The sequence below is a fragment of the Lethenteron reissneri genome, chromosome 26, assembly GCF_015708825.2.
Source record: "Lethenteron reissneri isolate LAM-NWPU_2019-01 chromosome 26, ASM1570882v1, whole genome shotgun sequence".
In the NCBI taxonomy this organism is placed as follows: domain Eukaryota; kingdom Metazoa; phylum Chordata; class Hyperoartia; order Petromyzontiformes; family Petromyzontidae; genus Lethenteron; species Lethenteron reissneri.
The window spans coordinates 21,099,471-21,119,447 of NC_083804.1; the positions used below are offsets into that span (position 1 = coordinate 21,099,471).

General features: G+C 43.4%; 1 protein-coding gene and 1 long non-coding RNA gene across 5 annotated transcripts in view; one reads left to right on the forward strand and one right to left on the reverse strand.

Moving 5' to 3' along the window:
• LOC133347856 (roundabout homolog 2-like) overlaps nucleotides 1-19,977 on the reverse strand; it is a 277,152-nt gene that overhangs the window by 216,373 nt on the left and 40,802 nt on the right.
• Nucleotides 10,082-18,039, forward strand: LOC133347855 (uncharacterized). 4 transcript variants are annotated; one of them, XR_009755750.1, is made up of 5 exons: nucleotides 10,082-10,218; nucleotides 10,409-12,163; nucleotides 12,371-12,511; nucleotides 12,652-12,790; nucleotides 13,681-18,039. It is a non-coding gene; the product is annotated as an uncharacterized LOC133347855 (long non-coding RNA). The 4 variants fall into 4 exon arrangements; XR_009755749.1 differs by having other exon boundaries at nucleotides 10,409-10,437; nucleotides 11,810-12,511; XR_009755751.1 differs by having other exon boundaries at nucleotides 10,409-10,437.

Here is a 19,977-nt window from a genome sequence, read left to right on the forward strand (position 1 = left end):
ACCAAGTGCCGATTCATCTCACGTCCAAATTTAGCGTTCGTTAATGATAATGTCGAAACAGTATTTGCTTTAAAAGCTTTGAAAAGACTCAACAAAACTTGCATCTTCTTGGTTATTTCGGTAAAGTCACGTAGAATGGAAATAAAAAAATAATAAAAATGAAACATAATAAAATAATTCTCACGACGTTTCGGCCACAACGCAAGTAGCCGTCCTCAGGTGGAGAACAGGTCTGTCGAGGAGACAGAGTCTGAATGACAAGCCCCAGGCTTGGAGGCTTGGAGCGACTGGGGTTTGTCATTCAGACTCTGTCTCCTCGACAGACCTGTTCTCCACCTGAGGACGGCTACTTGCGTTGTGGCCGAAACGTCGTGAGAATTATTTTATTATGTTTTATTTTTATTTTTTTTTTCCATTCTACGTGACTTTATCGAAAGAACCAAGAAGATAAATCCCTGCAGTCACGAAAGCTTTAAATCGAAAACTTGCATCGTGTATTGCTGCACCTATTTATTTGATTTGGTTGGTTTATAATAAAAAGATATATTTTTGTGCGATCATATGGCGCGGAACTGCTACCCACAACAAAGCCCCCTCCCCCCTCTCCACTACCAACCCCCACCTCTCTTCATCGTAATGACCACGCACAGGGGCAAGTGTGGGTAAGGGTGCAAGGGCCGCGAGCGTTCGTTATCTTCGCCTAGAGCACGAGGAGGAGGGGGCGGCGAATCGCAACGGAGTCAAACGCCGCCCCCACTTACTAACGACAATGATGGATGCACTTGCGAAAAATGCAAAAGAGCGTCGGACGATGGAAGTGGCCGTAGCCACGTGGTCCTGGGGGCGTTCCCCTGCATCGGCCGTCGGGGCGCGGGGCGAGCGGGCAAGATTGTACTCGTGAGTTGTCCCGGAGGCGCGCCGATATATGTACAAATAAATAATTATGCTCGTTAATAATAATGACACTGGTCAACACACTTTTTCTGGCATAAGGTATTCCAACGGTTTTTAAGGTAATTTCGGGGTGCTTGATTCCAAATCTGGCATCAGTTTTTGTCTATCACATCAGGTTTTTGAGATATCAAATATTGCATTTTCAATAAAAACTGCAGAAGAAAAATATTAAATAAATGTGGATATCTACATAAAATGATATTCTAAACATACTATCCTAAAAATACAGCACCATATTTTAACACTAAAGCAGTCACTGACTCGCAACAACTTGCAATCATAAGTGACAGAGTTTAATTTCGGGTAAATCAATGAAAATGGGGGTTTGCCGATAGAATAAAAATTAGATGTGATAGAGCAAATCTGAGATCAGATTTGGAATCAGCACCCTGAAATTAGTCTAAAACAGCTGCAAAAGTCCAGGCCAGAATTTTTTTTTTTGACCAGTGTAATGTATCTCTGTTTACAAATCAAACAAAAATGATCAATACACGTTTGCCTCGTGCTTTGCGTTTCGTGATTTTTGTTGTTGTTAATTTTAGCTACGGCTATTGCGTACAAAAAAAAGTTTTTGGAATGAGACGAAAGATGAGACATCACATGTACGCGAAAGAAGAACAATTGTTTTGGAATGGTTAGGTCATATAAATGGTGTACTGAAGTTAAAGAGCACTGGACTGAAAAGAGTATCATTTGAACGTCATATATGGTAGTATCCATACTATGTCAATCCTAAAATTACGGATTTAGAACCAGCTAAGAATTCACTAATATTTACGTATTGGTCAATTCACTCCGTCTCTGCGATGCAAGGATGATCTGGGAACCTTTAAACCCACACATTAAAGGTCTAACATATCTTCACTGGACTTTCAGCGTCTTTTCGATTTAAAGCTTTCGTGACTGCAGGGATTCATCTTCTTGGTTCTTTCGGTAAAATCACGTAGAAGGGAAGTAATACAATAATAAAAATGAAACATAATAAAATAATTTTCAGACGCTGTCGCCTCGACAGACCTGGTTTTCACCTGAGGACGGCTGCTTGCGTTGTGGCCAAAACGTCGTGAGAATTATTTTATGATGTTTTATTTTTATTATTTTATTACTTCCCTTCTACGTGACTTTACCGAAAGAACCAAGAAGATTTCAGCGTCTTATTTTCCAAAATAATTGTTTCAATTTTATCCAGTCGACTATCTTCACAATGATTTTCCATGGTCAATGCTGTCGCAATATTGGTGTCTACCAAATTGTCAAGAGTTTATTAATATTCATAGAGGTAAAACAATTATGAACCTTAATTTACATGATTAGTTTTAATATTCAGATTAAAAGTTATTTCTTGTTCAAATGACAATTGAGGCAGTGCTTATCTCCCGTCTAGAGCCCGGCACCAGCGGTGCAAATTCCATGTTCCTATGGTGGGGGTGAGTCTATCCATAGGACATTCATTGTTGACTTGCATACAAAGTGGAACATATTTTATTGACTCCAGAGGGACAATGGGCGAGTCGGCTCACCAACCACCTTACTGCTGAGCCACCTTACCAGGGTATGTTGTTAATTAAACCAAATTTACATTATTTGTTTTTCGTGCTATCATTGGTGACTATTCCGACAGGTACGTTTGAACCCTGGATCCAAGCACCACTGGTTTGCAATGGGCAATTCACACACAAGCTCGCCAGTGAGCAGGCAACAGCACTAAACAATGATAATGCAGCTGGTAATGCTGGCACTATGCATCTCAGATGTTCAATTAATATTGTAATATAAATTGTTGTTTTACATTTTGTTCCAATTATATTGTAATTGCTCTCTGAACACATTTTCACAGAGACAAGCATTTCATTCTCTGGAGCTCCGTACAAAATAGCAGGGTCTGACACTCAGCAGAAATCTTATTGTGGTATTTGTTTTTTTACTGTGGATGAATGACTGTTATTGTCTTTAAAAGCAGGGAATGCCAAAATAAGTACAACATCATGTTGAGTACTGTCTATCAGGCATGTAACGCGGCAGTGGTTAAAATCACTTCTTATGCTCACGATACAAGGATTCAATACTGTGGGGTAAGGAAACGTTATTGATGATTTGTATGCACATTACATGCCACTGACAAAGAAATGTCTCAAGAGATGAAACGTGCACAAAGAAGCATGGAGACATGCCTGCGTATAATTACACTTCAAGATAGAGGAACACGTGGATCAGTGAACATAAGTTAAGATACGGACATTTGAATGACTATCCAAACTCTTTGGTATTTTCGGTAAAGTCACGTAGGTATAATATAAATGTGTTGCGCCAGAAACGTCGTGATTTAATTATTTTTTTACCTACGTGACTTTACCGAAAGAACCAAAGAGTATGGATTCCTGCATTCACGAAAGCTTCAAATCAAGATTTTAATGACTGTTAAGAAATGTAAGTTGGCTGAGGCAGGTTGCTGGAAGGGATGAAGACCGGTGGTCAAGACTAGCGGCAGAGTGGCAGCCAAAGGAGAGAACACGTAGGAGGACACATCTACTGCGGAGATGGGGTGATGGGATCAGCTGGCGTGTGGAAGCCAAATGGATCGTTGCATCACGATGCCGTGAGAGATGATGACTGCTCAGGGAGGCCTTCATCCAGTAGTAGTATGACAAAGATCTGTAAATTGATAACAATTAGCATGAGAAATAAAGGAATAACATATGCCACAATTAATTTTAAAAACCGCTTGGCCTGATTTAACTTGAAATTAAAGTAATTCGTTCACGGTAGCTAAAATTCTCGATGACACCATCACAACCTTCTTGCTGTCATCTGTTTTCAAAACCATTAATTCAGCAGTTCTTGCCAACACAAATATCTTTCCACTGAGCTGCATAGTTACCAGCCAATGCTCATTGAACTTGGGGCCCAGTGAAGGGGGCTTTTAATTCACTGAGCAGTCACAGTGAGTGTGCCAAGATGTGTCTCAGCCGTAGAGAATGAATTGTGATCGTGACAAACTCACAGATTTGTTGAGTTCACAAAATAAATACAGTTCTTGGCAATGCATTCTGTGCCATGTTTTCAAAGGCATTCCCCGTGGAAAAAAAAATCCTGTTGAAAATAATAACGCGTTTTTCAAGCTGAGAAAAATGGCTTGGTGCTTGCAGAGCAACCTTGGAATTTCTGCGGTAAAATCAGCAGCTCATCACAAATGCGCACCCACTACACAAGCAATGCATTCTGGGTGCTTGACGAAGCCTGAACAACAACAACAATGATAACAAACCTTGTTGTCAGTTTGCATTGCTTACGATTTCAATATGTTGCTAATTAAAGTGAATAATTTGGCAAAGAAGATATTTTGGCAAACTGCAGTTCTCTCTTTGGAAACGAGACAGTATGTTGCACGACCGACGCTAGCAGATTGAGCAGATTTCAAACCGGCGCGTCTGGTCATATGGGCTGCCACAATTAATCAGACCGTTACCGCAAACATGTCCTTGCGCCCACGTACACAACGAAGCCGAAGGCTCGAACGTTCTAAATGCGTTGTTTTGCGAGCAATAAAAAAAAGTGTGGGAGGTGGGGGGGTCACTCATCGTCCTTGTGTCGTGAGCCAATGCCGGCAGCGCTGCAGCAGCAGAAGTAGCACAATGTTATCCCGTGTGCCAGGGGCCCAACTTCAGAACATCAACATTTGTGGTCACACGGTAGCCTCGTTCCCGACTGTGACAACATGCGATCAATAACCAAAAGATAACAAGAAGAAGGTTCCCCCCTGCCCGTGAAATATTCCGCTGAGAAAAATCTCCTCGAGGCAGACACGATAACGGTCCAATTGATATTGTTTTCATGAATTTAAAAATACTTTTTTTATTTTCGTGTCAATTTTTATTAAAGATGTGTGTTGCCTGCATCAAAGAACGACGTGAACCTTTTTATTATTATTAGAATGCCCCACAGACAACCGGGGCCTTAAGCCACGCTGGCAAATTACTCTGAGAGGAACACCGCAGAAGAAGTGCTTGCGATGCCCCTTCAAAAGGGTAGTAGTCGTGTTCTTAACCCCCCAAAAAATTAACCCGTAAAAACAAAGTTTATCACTATAAATCCTTTATATGCGTGGCATCGGGGTGGTTAAAGTCCTCTCGTCCTCTGGCTTGAGATGGCTGCCACCTATGGGTCAGATGATTGTCTGCCACCATTAAGCAATTGGTAATTAAATATTTAAAAAAAATTCCCTAAACAGTGTAAAATTTGGGAAAAAATCTTTTCACGAACATTAATTGTCACGCACAACGAGTATGTGTGCAAAATGTCAGCTCGATTGGATCACGGGAAGTGGGTTAAAAAGCGACCGAAAGATTTGCACGGTCGTAAGCAAGCAAGCACATAAGCACGCAAGCAAGCAAGCAAGTGAACTTAATATACAGGATTTAAAATCAGAGCCAATTCACAGCATGTATGCACGTATGTTGAACTTATTTCGCACCGCCCGTGGCCAACCGTGCTCATCGGTGGTGCGATGAACGTGAGCGCTTTGCTTCACACCTACGAAGCGCTATGTGTATGCGTCATGGTGTTCATCTCTCAGATGTAGATGGAACTGAAGTAAGCATACGATCGATGATTTTTGTTTAATATTTATGATGTGGTCTCTGTGCAAGCATGAGTGATTGGGGGCCTCAGTCGTTGTGTGATTGTCCTAGTGAAGACATGACAACCTATATTTTGCTCTTGGGTGGGAGGAGGAGTGGGGTTGAGAGCTCGGATTACAGCAACAGCACCTCCATTTTCTGACATGAGCAATATAATACGCCAAGATATCCAAGGAAAAAAAAATACTCTTATAAGTTGCAATACAAATAGTACTTTGAATATGAATTCCTGACCGCAGGAATTCATATTCTTTGGGTCTTTCGGCAAAGTCACATAGATAAGTTAAAATAAAATAACAAAAATCTACAACATTTCGATCACAACACAAGCGGTCGTCGTTTTATCGTCGTTTCTTGTCATTTTAGTTGAACATATCGACGTCGCTTTAGCGAAAGACCCAAAGAATAGGCATCAGCTGAGACTGCCGTTCGGATGCTTCCTTGCGCCCTACCCTGGCACACATTTTTAGAGCCTCGCATGACTTTTGCACACCAATGATAACGTTCCAGAAGTACTTTAGCAGGGAGATGAGGTGTAGGAGGCATCTATGCAAGTAATTACATGTCCCGCCAAACGACGTTATTAAAGTCTAACACTGCGCCTGCGAACACAGTCGTACTGAAAGAATTGTGAGCGTCCACGCTCTCATTATTTCCGGGCAGCAGGTTTTGTCGGCCAGCTTAATCGCTTAGTTGCAACAAAGAACAACCCCAGCCCCCACCCCCCCCTCACATTATTCTGAGCTGTGCCCCCCGCTGGTGTGAGGGAAGGGGGGCACAGCCCTTTGTATGGCGGCAGTGAGGCTGATCCCCGTTCATTTGTAACGCGTGCGGGCTCGCTCAGCTGCACAGCGCCGCAGCCGTGCAGCCCGTGCAAAGATAATTACAAGGGGAAAGCGAGATGGTTATTATGGATGTTTAACGCACAGTTTAATAATGCCTAATGGTGCATTAACATACAAAATGACACATTTGCTCGTTGCAATCATTACTTCCAAGGAACACACACACCAGTACCCTCCTCATTCAGTCATTCGTCTTTTCTCGCTTTTCCTTTCCTCATGTCTTTTTCTCCTAATGAGCCTTGTGCCACGACTTCAATGTTATGATATATTTGCTAATGCAGTGTCACGTCTTGCTGTATCACGGAACAGTGTGTCGTACGAAACATTGCACGCATCCAAACAAAATCTCAATACTATCCTGTGCGCATTTTCTAATTGAAAATTTTGACATGTACGTTGTTTTTGTGCCTTCAGGATGAAAGCATTATTTTGCGTACAACGTATATGCTGGTGCCACTTTATGTGACGTAGCAACATTGTTTTAACGCTTTTATAAAATGAAAGTTTATTTTTTTTTAAATAATGCATCCGCCCGTCTGTCTGCGTGTGAAGGAGTCGTCACTAAAACCTTTCGTGAAGATGATCCAGGAGTAATTAAAATGTTATTTTGAAGCTGTATTGCTGTTGGGGACATTCACATGCGTACATTCGCTGTAGGCCAAGCAGGCAAATGTATCAAAGGGTTGTGCCAAAACTCATTGGGAAGAAAGAAAAAAACCCCACACAGAGCTAATTACATATGCCTCTTGGCCCATTGTGGTGACATCACACCGCATGTGTCCCAGCACAAGAATACTATCCAGTTATTGTAGTTAGTTATTTTACAGTAGAGTATGTACAAACACAAACGTCCGTGGGTAGCTAATTGTATTCCAAAACATGTCAGAATGGAAACACATTTATTTTAATAAACGTGCTGAGTCAAACAAAGATTATACACGTAATCTGCGAAGATGAACGCGAGTTGTTTAATTTCACAAAAATTTTCAACCCACTATTGTATAAACTAGCACAGATCTGTTCACGATAACTGCACACCGCAGCCCACGGAACACCGATAACCACTGCTGTTTGCTTTTCCCCTTAAATGTTACTTGGTTATGTATTTTATCTCCCTGTCTATTTTGAGCACACGATTCTAAATATACACGCTTATAAAAAAACACCACCGACAAAAAAAACACCATATTCCCTAAATGCTTTATTGGAACGTGCACATGGCTCTGCGATAGCGAGGAAAATCAACCGAACGAACGATTCGCTTTCAAGGAAATATTTGAAAGCGCCAAGTCAGTGAAAAATAAATAGTTTCATGGCCTGTGATCGTAAATTGTGCTCCAGTTTTTCCCATGCGTGGACATTTGCCATGGCGGTATGCGAGATCATATCTCCGTATAGAAAGCATCGTCGGTGCGTATCGGGGAGTCAAACAACCAGGCGTGAATTTCAAAATCGCGCAAGGTGTCATATACAGATTCAATTTTGATAACAGTGTTAAAACGACGCAACGACACAGCAACAGCTACGTAAGGGGATTGTAGAAATAATATTTAACGCACTTTGGGTCAACGCATCGCGTTCAGATGATGCGTCCTGTAATAAATTGTCGAGGGTGAAAGCGCTGCTCATTGCTTGGCTTCCTTCCAACTTGTTTGTGGTTCCTCGCGCCGCTGAGTCGTTCACTGTCTACGAGAGTGAGCGAATTCTGTGTGCGTTCCATGTTGAAATTATTAACGATATCAATGATTATTATGACTGTATACAGTAAACGCAAGTATCCTTGCAGGGCCCCATGCTTTTTATTTATTTTTTCAAAATTGGAAAGGGCCACAGAGCTATGTAGCTCTTTTTTTAGAAGCGACCTGACCACATATGATAGCTCAACGAAGTGGCTCATCATCACGTGGACATTTATAGCAGCCAAATACTCTGAACGCACGTTTGTGAATGTGGAGGGAAAACCTGAAAGACTCGAATAAAAATCCACACGACCACGGGGAGAAAAACACGCAAACTCGAAATATGCAGGCGTCAGGGTCGGCATCGAACCCACGACCTCCTGTACACCAGGCGAAGTAGTTAACATCTCACCACCGCGACGCGCCATGCTGCTCTGCGCATGACAACACATTGGGTATGGAATTAATTATACATTATTATAGCACAATAAACAGAGGATGAAAGTTTAAAACAGGGTGCAGCGTACTGAAAATAAAACCACTTGGCAATGACTCTGACAGATGTGAAAGTCTGCCTTTGATATCACGCAATCGTTACCGGGATGAAAAAAACACACACACGCAGCGTCCTATTTTCTCCGGCACTTGGAACATTTTCAGAATTGAAACAAAACATAATGCATGGTTAAGTAAAATATGGTTTGGCAATGAAGTGTGCATTACTTGAAAGGTGCATTAAATGTCACTGAAAGAAGCTAATGATTTCAAGGATTATTTTGGCTCTGCATTGAGTGGAAACATTATATGCAGTTTGTGTACATGAACAAATGCACCCATATGAAAAGCATTTCTGCACCCATCCTTCTCAAAGCATGCTTTCTGACAAAGACAAAGATCCCCCGTAAAGCCTTAGACTTTTAGGGCAAGTGCTGTTCGCGAGCACCTAAGAAAGCCGGAATGGCACACGAGGGGGTGGGTGGCCAGCACCATACCCGGCTGCCTTAGCTTCCCATGTGCGCATTTAAGTCTGAGTCAACTTAGGGGAAGCCCAGGATCAGTTCAGATACTACTTTCCAATGATATCATTCGTGGTGGGGAATTGAATTCAGGTCGCTAGAGTCAGAGTGGAGTGCACTCACCACTGTGCACTGCTTCACATGTGTGCTCTCACAAAGATAAAGACAAATATCCCCCATATAGCCTTAACAGGCTGTAGGGGCAAGTGCTGTTAGCGAGCACCTATGAAGGCCGGAACGGTACACGAGGGGGTGGGGGGTGGGCCAGCACCACGCCCGACCGCCTTTGTCTCCCTAGTGGCAATGTTTACACACCGCACCAGGTACTCATTTGAGGCTGAGTCGACCTAGGGGAGGCCCGGGACCGGTTCAGATAATCGTCACTGGTGTTGGCCGTGAGCGGGAATCGAACCCGTGTCGCCGGGTTCATAGCGCAGCGCGCTAACCGCTACACCACCGCTCCCCTGCTCTCACGCGCACACACACACACACACGTGTCCTTTCATTACAAAACATAGAGAGTCGAAGCCAAAAGTTTGAGTTAACCAAGCTGCCTGGCTGCAGAGACGTCGCAGCTGTGGTAGGGAGTTGGGTGGGGGGAATTATAAACTGCTTAATTTCAGGGTCCCGTCAGGCCTGATCACTGGAGCATGCTATTCCCTGGAGCAAAGGCTCATGGGGGAAAGGCAAGAGGCGCTGCGTCCCTTCTGCAGGGCTCACGTGGGACTGTGATCAGCTGGCCCAAGCTATTCAGATGAGCCAAATGATCATTTATCGAGGCAAAGACAGGCCACAGTATTTATTTTGAGAAATGAGAGCAAAGAGGGTGGGCGGGGTGGGGGACGGAGGGTGACGAGGTGACGGCGATGGTGGAGGGGGCTGCCATGTGACACTTTAATGTTGATAAAACAGCAGATGTTGACAATGGACCTTCTTTGGCCAATTGGACGGTGGGGATGGCAACATCATATATATAGGGTCGTGGTGGTGCCAGTAGTGGTGGTGATGAAAATTCGATGCCAAAGCAGAAGCTGATGAAAGAGCGAGAAGCCAGTTTTGCTTCTGAACCAGAAAACTTAAGGTTTGGGTAAGAACTATGCATTTGGTGCGACATTTTCTCAAACGCACAGATATTTGATATTTAAATTTTGTAATTGTTATAATGGTGCTTAAATCAGCGACGAATGTGCCGTGTGTTGATTGTTTTGCCGGGCACAAGTATTTAACGTGCTAATTGTGTTTCTACATCGGGTGTTGATGCCGCTGTTGTGCTGCAGGTACTTGTGCGATCCGGGCAGAGAGAAAGGTACTTTGCATGCAACATCCACTCACGCAGCACGATATTTTTTGCATAATGAACAGCCCTGTTTGGCTGTCTGTTGGCTAAATTAGGCATATCTTTGCGGGTATGTGCCATGCTTTATAGGGAAAGGCCTTCATCGTCAAAGAAGGTCATAAGTTATTCGCCGGTAATTAGTGCCGCAGTTTTAACGGTTATGCTTTATTTATTAGCTCTCACTTTCAAACATGCTGAGCACTAATTAAATGGCAACCGTCTCGGATATGAGAACCTGCCCATTTAAATACCACGAGCCTATTTAAAAATACAAACTTTGTTCATGAAAATAAATAACGGTAAAGTTGGTGTAAGCGAAATGCCAGAATGGCAAACAATTTTTTTTATTTTACTGTAGGCCTTCATCAGAACATTTGCATGACCTTGTTTTTTTGTATGTTAAAACATATATGTTTATATACATATTTACAAAGTGGCAGATAAATGTAGACAAATTGAATATTGATGGTACATTTTGGCACCGTATTTTCCATTGGCATTGTTGGCAAGTTTTAGTCACCAAGTAAATCATATCCAGAATTGGTATTTTCACTCATAGAGGCATATGACATCCCATTTAAACGAACAATTTAGCTAAATATTAAATAGTCTATACGCTTTTGACTACAAAATCCTTGGAAGCACTGGAAAACAATTCATTCTTACATTAGGAATTTGTAACAATACCAAGATTATAAATAGTAATATGCAATAGAGGGAAGGTTAGATGATAGCATTTCCAGGATCTTCAACAGCACCTATTGATAAGTCCTCTACCAGCATAATTTAGAATATATAAATTCGTTTTAAAGTTATTTTATCAGCCAACACCTGGATGCAGATCTCCTATACCATGTTGTGTTGTTTCACCATACTGCACCACAATGGTCAGTATGGGACCGAGCGATTCAAATATCACTCACGACGAATAGTAACCATCGCCGGAAATTTTACTCGGGTTGTTTGAATCATGGGCTAATACGTTAACCACTGCTCCAACCACTCTACCCCATACATTACATAACAACGTACAATACTTTGCCAAACATGATACGATACATTGTTTGGAAAAAAAGGTTTTTATATCAGTTTGCTTCATTTAGCTTCCACTGAAAACAATTCAGGCTCGCCAAGAAAAAAAATCAATCAATATTTCACGAAGTCGCAGGTGCGACGGGGCAGAATTTTTCAAGCGTTTCGGTGTGAAGCGTTTGCCAATTTCACACCGACGCGAGGGGGTAAAGTGTGCTGCTACAGAGCTGCCACAAGCTGTCTGGGTTTAAAATAAGGCCCTCTCTCCCTAATAATCACTGCCCCCCCCCCTTCCATTGAGTGCCCCCAGGTGTGTTGCAGGATGTGAATGATCCCCAGAAAGAAAAAAAAAAGGAACTGAGATTAAGTCCATCACCGGCCCGGCTGGGGATGATATTGAGCTGAAGAACTCTGGGAGCCCACCGGTGGGGTAAACATGATGCATGGTGCCACTCGACCCATGGCGATATTAACGATAACGCCCGGCAGTGTGCAAGCTTCAGTCGTGTGACCAACACACGTGTGAAGTGACTGTTTCTAAATAAAAAATGTAATTCATTTTATTTTCAGCCTTTTGTCAATACACTTGCCGGATGAAAACCTCACCACGGCGTGTCGGTCGTGGGGGTTATCCGACTATACTTCACCACTTTGGTCAATGCAGGTTGGTGAAGGGGTCGGAGGTGAGGGGGTGCCCATGACAGGCTCCTCGCTGGGATTTTAACTTGGGTATCTTTGTTCGCAGTGCACCTACCGCTCCACCACTGCTCTACACTCCACAATTCAGTTCCATTATCCCATACGAAATCATCATCAACATTTACACAATAATGTATATCATGCTTTAATTGACGATGATTTCCCCCTATAGGAAAACAGGTACATTCATGAAACCCAAGACATTCGTTGGAGGTCCTCAGTGAGATTTGGTTAAGAATGACAGATAACTTGGTTGTGAATTTACTGTCATTAGCCTGTTATCTGCGAGCATCCTTGGAGCATATGAACAAAGGTAAGAAAACCCTCCAACCGGAAAACAGTATTAATTTATATACATATTTTAGTTTTTATAAAATGGCAAATGTTATTTAGTTTCCAAGATGCATTGATTATATTATTTAAATGAAGCCTTGTTTGTATGTGTGTGTGAAGGTCACAGTGCATTCGTTCATTTATAATGCCAATTAGACTCTTGCATGAGCGAAGTTTGGCCAGTTCCATTCATGAGAGTTTGGCTTCATGTGCGAGGAAACCAGAGAACTCGGAGAAAATCCACCACGCGGAGTTTGGGGTAAGACTCAACACTGCACTCTCCTGGCCACATCTCACAGCCAAATGCTGACAACACCTGGGAAGCCCTGGTGGTCACATATCCGAGTAATCACCAGGCTCAAAACCTGCTTAGCTGCCGGAATTGTGCCGGACACGCAGCGACGTGTCCGTGGCCGTGTGTAGCACAACGCATGTTTCGCTTCTACCCTTTGCATGATAGGTGCTTAATAAATATCACTGCGGATGATAACGCGTGGCTGTCAACTAAAGACGCCTCTGTGTAGGCAGGTACATGTTGGCCCAAAAGTCAGGACACAGGGGTATTTCATTTATTTTAACACTGGCTTTACATTTACTCAATTGCTCATTCTTTAAGTTACTATTGTATCGATTGTCATTATTGATATTTGTATTATTCCATGTGGGGGTCACCTGAAATCCATCATTTACACAATTCGACCAAGAGCCCAGAATGACTTGAGATGAAACATCATTGACGAATGTTCAAATATTACACGTGTAATCCTAAACAAAAAGTCCCAAAGTTATTTCAAAAGAGAAATTCGTGCGTCCATTAATGTTAATGGAAGTCAGTTTGAACATTCGATAACATAAACTAAATAACCCTCTGTGATTTTGTTTAAATAAATATAATAACCCTATGGCGTTCTGACTTTGGACCCCCCTGTATTTTCAAGGAAGCCACGCTAAGGCCATTCAAGCGATGGCGGTGCATTGCGCACAGATGTGGCCCACCGACATGCTGACACCTTTGACCTCCAGCTGAGGCCAAGTGCCTGCTGGCCAATGTAGGCATTTATTAAATATTAATGTACCCCCACTGACACTGGATAAAATGTCACCCCCCCTCCCCACTCCAACTTGCTGTCCTTCTTATCTAAATTACAGACTTCAAGGTGTGGCCCCCTCGTGAAGGAGCCCGTGTGACATTTCAAGGCACGAGCAGGAAAAGATGGATAAAATGAAGTCCTCCTTCCTGCTCGGCCAGGTATTCACCGAGACAGAAAACATTTGCTGAGCACACTATGAACGCGCGCCAATAACAGGTTATTAGTCCCACACGCAGGCTTCAGACACTAATTAAGCTTCAATTTTATGACCATGTAATCACAATATTATTCCACCCTATTAAATCGAAATTACTTTTAATTACACACGTACAATCAGGTTACTGTTTCCTGCAAGTCCTCAGAAACAATACATTCCATTCTGCAGTAACACGTTTCGACAGCGCGGCCCTCCTGAACGATGCTAAAACGAGAGGGGATTTATTCAGATTCATTGTCGCCACTCCAAAGGATTTAGATCTCCATGATGCATCTAAACCCGAAGCTTTATTGAAATGTCACAGCCATAATCGGACATGCCTTCAGCATGACCCCGGGCGCACAGGCCTTTGGCCTGGTGTGATCTGTATTTCCGGTGACGAATGAGAAGACCAGACGCTCTCTCGCAAGTCATGAGCGGGCCCCTTGCACACCAGCCACCACGACAAATCATGCAGAAGTGTTTTTTTTTTTTATAGCATTAAAAGTATGGTGATGGTAATTAGAACACCGTGTGTGCTGAGTGGCGTGTAATGGTCAGCACACCAAAACTATGACCCCCTGGGACCCGAGTTTGCTCCTTGACAATGCACGCGGGAAACCGACAGAAATTGGTTCATGAGTTTGGCCTGTGCCTCCTCTAGGTTGACTCGGCCTAAAATAAAAATCTGGCGTTGCAGTGTACACATTGCGGTGTTGGCATAGTATTGCATCACCCGCTTGTGTGCTACACTGACAATCATTGGTTGAAGGTAACACATTTCTCCAATTGTCTCTGAGCCCGAAATAGGAAACTGTCTGTTTGTGTGTGTCCATGGGCAAAACACAATGTGCCGAACAATATCGAAGTTAAATATTGGCGGGTGTTGAATGTTTCCATTTTCGTGCGAGAATCAAACATGCGTTGAAAGTGAACCAATGTTTTGCAGCATTTTCATTAATCTCTCGAAAATGTTTCATGAAATCCAATGCAACGTTTTAACTTTCACCAGCAACAAATCATCCTTTCAAAACATGAACAGGTGTGGTGAATTTTTTAATAGCCACCTGAGCTTTACTGGTTCTTCATCGCGTCTCCTTTTAAGTGATTCCAGCAAAGTCCATGGGATTTCCTGAAGCAATGCGCGTAAGTGCTCGGTGTGTGTTCATGTGTGTGTCTTTGTTCATGTCTTTGCGTGTTCATGTGTGTGTGGGGAGCGGTGGTGCAGTGGTCAGCGTGCTGCGCGACGAACCCTGAAAACCCAGGTTTGATTCCCGCTCACGGCCAACATCAGTGACGATTATCTGAACTGGTCCTGGGTCTCCCCTAGGTCGACTCAACCTCAAATGAGTACCTGGTGGGGTGTGTAAATATATCCACTGGGGAGACAAAGGCGGTCGGGCGTGGTGCTGGCCACCCACCCCCTCGTGTGCCGTGCTGGCCTTCATAGGAGCTCACTAACAGCACTTGCTCCAACAGTCTGGTAAGCCTGTACGGGAGATCTTATCTTGTCTTTGGGCGCTTGCATTTTGGAGCCAAAATTTGCACATTGATTAAGAACGGAAGGGAGATCGTTATACATTGATTATTTGCAAATATTTATATTTCACAATTTTATTACAATTATGCCATCAGCATCATGTCATGTGATGATGTAATCATTTGGAACTCTTGCAGAGCAGTTTAACCATGCAAAGGCAATGTTATAAAACTATCAGTGAGATCCCTTCGAGTGGCCTTTATTGATCCATGCAAAATGCCCCGTGACAGATATATGTTTGTCGCATGACAGTTAGACCAAAGTATTTAATTCTTTGAGCAGGACGGTTGTCAAAACTAAGCGATAGAACGTCACCTCACTAAATTTGACAACCCAGTGGCTATCCTACCCAAATTCGAATGTAGGATCTCGACTGTGTCGAATGTGCTCTCAAAATCCTGAGTTACCTAATATCATACATATATATTTAAATGTATATATTCATACAATTTAGCCCCCAAATTTATGGGTAGATATTAATTTTAGGACTGATGATTCTGATATTGTCGAAGCAATAAAGGTGCTGGACACTTGAACAAAAATCCTAATTTTTTTTTTACATTTTATTTATTGCTTTTTAACAACATTACCAACAGGGCTTGAGTACATGCTAATACATGCCAGAGGTGCACATGCAGAGAAGTTGTGTTCCCGAGCTGTGATCTGACAACACCAGAATAGGAGAGTCAAGAAGAATACGAGAAAGAGGAGTGGAAAAAATAGGGAAGAACAGAATACGCGTGAAAGGGAAAATAGGAAGGAAGGTGATGGGATATGGATAAAAAAAACCCATCCGAAGACCGTGTCATGTGGCAGAGGCAGATTAAGAGGACCTCATGAATCCTGAGAGGCATGGCAAAAAAGACCGATGACAATGCTGATGTTGATGGATCATTAGCCCAAGAGGTTCCTCATCCCTGAGCTGCCAGTGTGACCATTTTTTATCGCAGTGCTGAAAGCATCCAAACTTTTCAAAGAGATGACAAGCATCTGCCTTATCGCCGTGGGCCAAAATAGAGGGGCTGGGGATATGAGCCCGAATTGAAGGAGTGGGGTGCAGTGCATGGGGCTGCAGATTCAAGGTGTGTTGTGAGATAAAACAAATAGCATATATTTTTTATTGTTAAATAAACATTACTATTTTGGAATATTGCTGCCTGAAGGAGACAGGGAAATATTTAGAATGTGGATAGTGTACATATGCATTTACCGTACCTTATAGTGTACTATCAGCCACTGTGAGATCATGATTTATGGACGGGAACATTCTGTATATTCTCTACCAATCATCGTTATCAGCCATGGTCCATCCACTGCTGGTCGAAGACCTCCCCAAGCCACCGCCACCTCCCAACATCCTGCGATGCAACAATCCACTCACGCTCTGCACATGAACTGAACTCTGATATCCTCGCGGACGTTACTTGTCACGAATTATTCATTAACTTCATATGTTATAATGAATTGTATCCATACTATTTGAATGACACAGAGATGTGCGGCACAGTAAACACATTTTGTCGTTGTTAAATGAGCATTGTAAAAAAAGAAAACTGTTGCAACACACAATGTGAGCTCGTTCTGGAAACCTGTTGTCCCCGTTACACTTGCACATTGGTTGTTAAGAAGAGCACGTGTTTTCGCGATGATGGCTGCAGTAGCAGCGCTAGCCTTGCATCAATGTTACACAGACAAGTCAACCGAAAGTCAGGGAGCGACATGCGTGGTAAACTCAAAGCAGTGGCGAGCACTGCACGTATAATGGTTCAAGTGTCGGAAAGGTAAACACAGCATTGGACTAAATTCATCAACACAGCCTCGCCAATGATCCTTGACGATCACAGCGAGTCGTTCCATGTCGCGAATGTTATCACCAGCAGACGCGTTCAGTGCATTGCATTAGCAAATTGTGTTTTTGTTTTCCCCCACGATCAAATTATATACGTCAATAACCGCACATATAACAGCGGTATTAAAAATGTGCTCGCATAGGACTGTAAATCTAGACCAGATAAGATGAAAGAAGACCCTATGCTCGAAATTGCCGCAGCCCCATATGGTTTATCAGACACAACCGTGTGCCTGCCTATTTGTTTTTGAAATGTTACATCGCAGACTGCAGTTCAGCCCTCCGGTTGTTGATATGTATTTATTTCGCCCCCCCCACCTCCCCTAAAAATAAATGCGGCCACGCACACGTGAGACTTAAGCGTGTGGACCAGGTCGTGACAATTAAATGTACGAAAACGCAACGAAAAACGCGTGCAGCAGCAGCGGCGGCGGCGGTCAACGGCTACGATGTTTCGCTCATCATTTGGCATCCGTCTGGGTCACGAGGTCGAACGATAGATGCCGCGTAGCGTGCGCTCAGCCCGTTGCAAGATGAAGTCTAATTTATGCAGCCCGGTATGCCGTCGTCACATCGCCCGTGGGGGAAAAAAATACTTCGAAGAAGAAAAAAAACCCAATTTGAACTTACGCACATTGTCTACATTCGAAAACTCCACGCAATGTTTGCAGTCAACACCGATGGTGTCACGTGCGCCGTCTCTGTCGGAATATCCCGCTGGAGTTGAATCAGCAAAAAATGCGCGCACACACACACGTCCGTGCATGAATGCGCGCGAGTAAGCAGCCGAGGGCGGCACACAGGCAAGCGTAGTGAAGTTGTCGTCTGTCGGAACTGGGTTCAATTCTAGGTTATGGCGGTAGAAAGCAAGGCCGTAGCCATGAAGTTAACATGGGGGGGGGGGAATCTTCCAGGGGGTCTAGGCACCCCCCCCCCCCACAGAAATTTGAAAACAAATTTCCTGCCATTTCCTGCCTAAATATTGAAAAAGTTTACTAACACATGGGATGGATTTTTCTTTTTACAATAATGTCAAATAGTGTATTGTATTACATTACTGTTTTTTTCGTTTTTTACCTTTTCTTGTTTCATTGTATGTAATGACAGAGATTAGGGATTTATAAAGTACAACCATAACCACAATCATATGAACAGAAATCTATGCATTGTTATATGAAGACAAGTCCAGATATTGCGGTCGGTTAAGCACATTTTTCTTTTTTTAATATTGTTTATAGCAATATATTCGGGGGGTGGGGGACATTTTTTACATATTTGAATATGGGGGGGGGGGATGTGTCTCCCCCAATATATGTTACGATTACGGCCTTGCTAGAAAGCTTGTGAAACTTGGCGAGCACGTGGTAAGTATCCACAGCGGGGTGGCATTGCTGGCACTGCGCCCATCTCGCTTCGTCTCCGCAGTGTCTCTGTACCACACAATGCACCAGGCAATGCATTTGAAGCTGAGTCAACAACCTATTGGGGGGGCCCTAAACCAGCTTCAGACAGCAATTGGCACTCGTGTGTTGTACAATCGAACCGACGGCCACTGTGATGATAACAGGAACGCGCACGTGCGGTCACGGTGTGGGCATCAGAGGGCAGTGGAGCAACATCGATTGCTGTAATGTATTTCGATGCTCCCACATGTCGCTGCCCACCTTTCACCACCCCGAAATGACCGACGTTGCTGAAGCAAAGTCAAATAACTCCCGACGACCCGCGCGGCGTACGGAAGTCCCTAATCCAGCAGCGGATTACACAAAGGGCTGTAAGTCTTGAATACATCAACCAACGATTGTGCAACTACCATGCCACTGCATGTGTAGACACACAGATGCATCCCGACACACGTATGGATGCACTGTACATACGTTTCGAAGCATTGAACGGCTCACAAATCTGGTCACAAATCCATTATAAATCAACGGAATATGTCCACTCAGTATGCGGGTCATGATGCAACCCATAAACGCATTCATAGCAGAGGCGCGCCGGTGTTTTTATTACTGGCGGCCGCTGAGAAGACGTATCACGCGGACGCGCGCATGAATGTGCATGCGCGCACACACGTGAACAAATCATCGTAATATGCTGCCACCCATCAGAGGGAGAGGGTGCGGTGGGGGTCGGGGATCATGAATCCTGTGTCGTTTTTTTTTACTCCGTTGAAGTACACGGGAGCTACACGGCGTTGACAAGAGGGCCACTGCCACTTGGGCTGAAGCAACACGGCTTGAAAGTGAAAACACCCAACAACAACAACAACGCGAATAATATTGACGCGACTGCAAAAATGCAAAACGTGGGATTTTTTTTGGTTTGTTGCTGGTGCAACTGCGAGGTAGAATTTAATTAGGGCGCGTCACCATCTATAAACTGCGCAGAACGAGCGCGAGATAATTCTAGCAGGAGTTAAAACGAAAAAAAATCACAGCGCTTTGTAGTTTTAAATCAAAGGGAATATGTGCACTGCGATGTGGGGAATATTTATCATGAATTATATAAAACTGTACAACTAGGCCCTTTGCAGTGCCAAAAAATAGTTAAAATAATTAACACGCTGGCACGCTATGTCTTCATACGACGACTGCTCCGCACTAGCCACAGCGCGTTAATGTTATAGCTCAATTGAAAATTAGTGCCCGGAATTTTTGATTTAAATACTGGACTGACCTGGGTATTTCGTGGTCTCAATGTGCTCAGACACAAGCCATTTCCCCACGTATGCATTCGAAGTCCTTGATTTAATAAGACTCATTGTAGA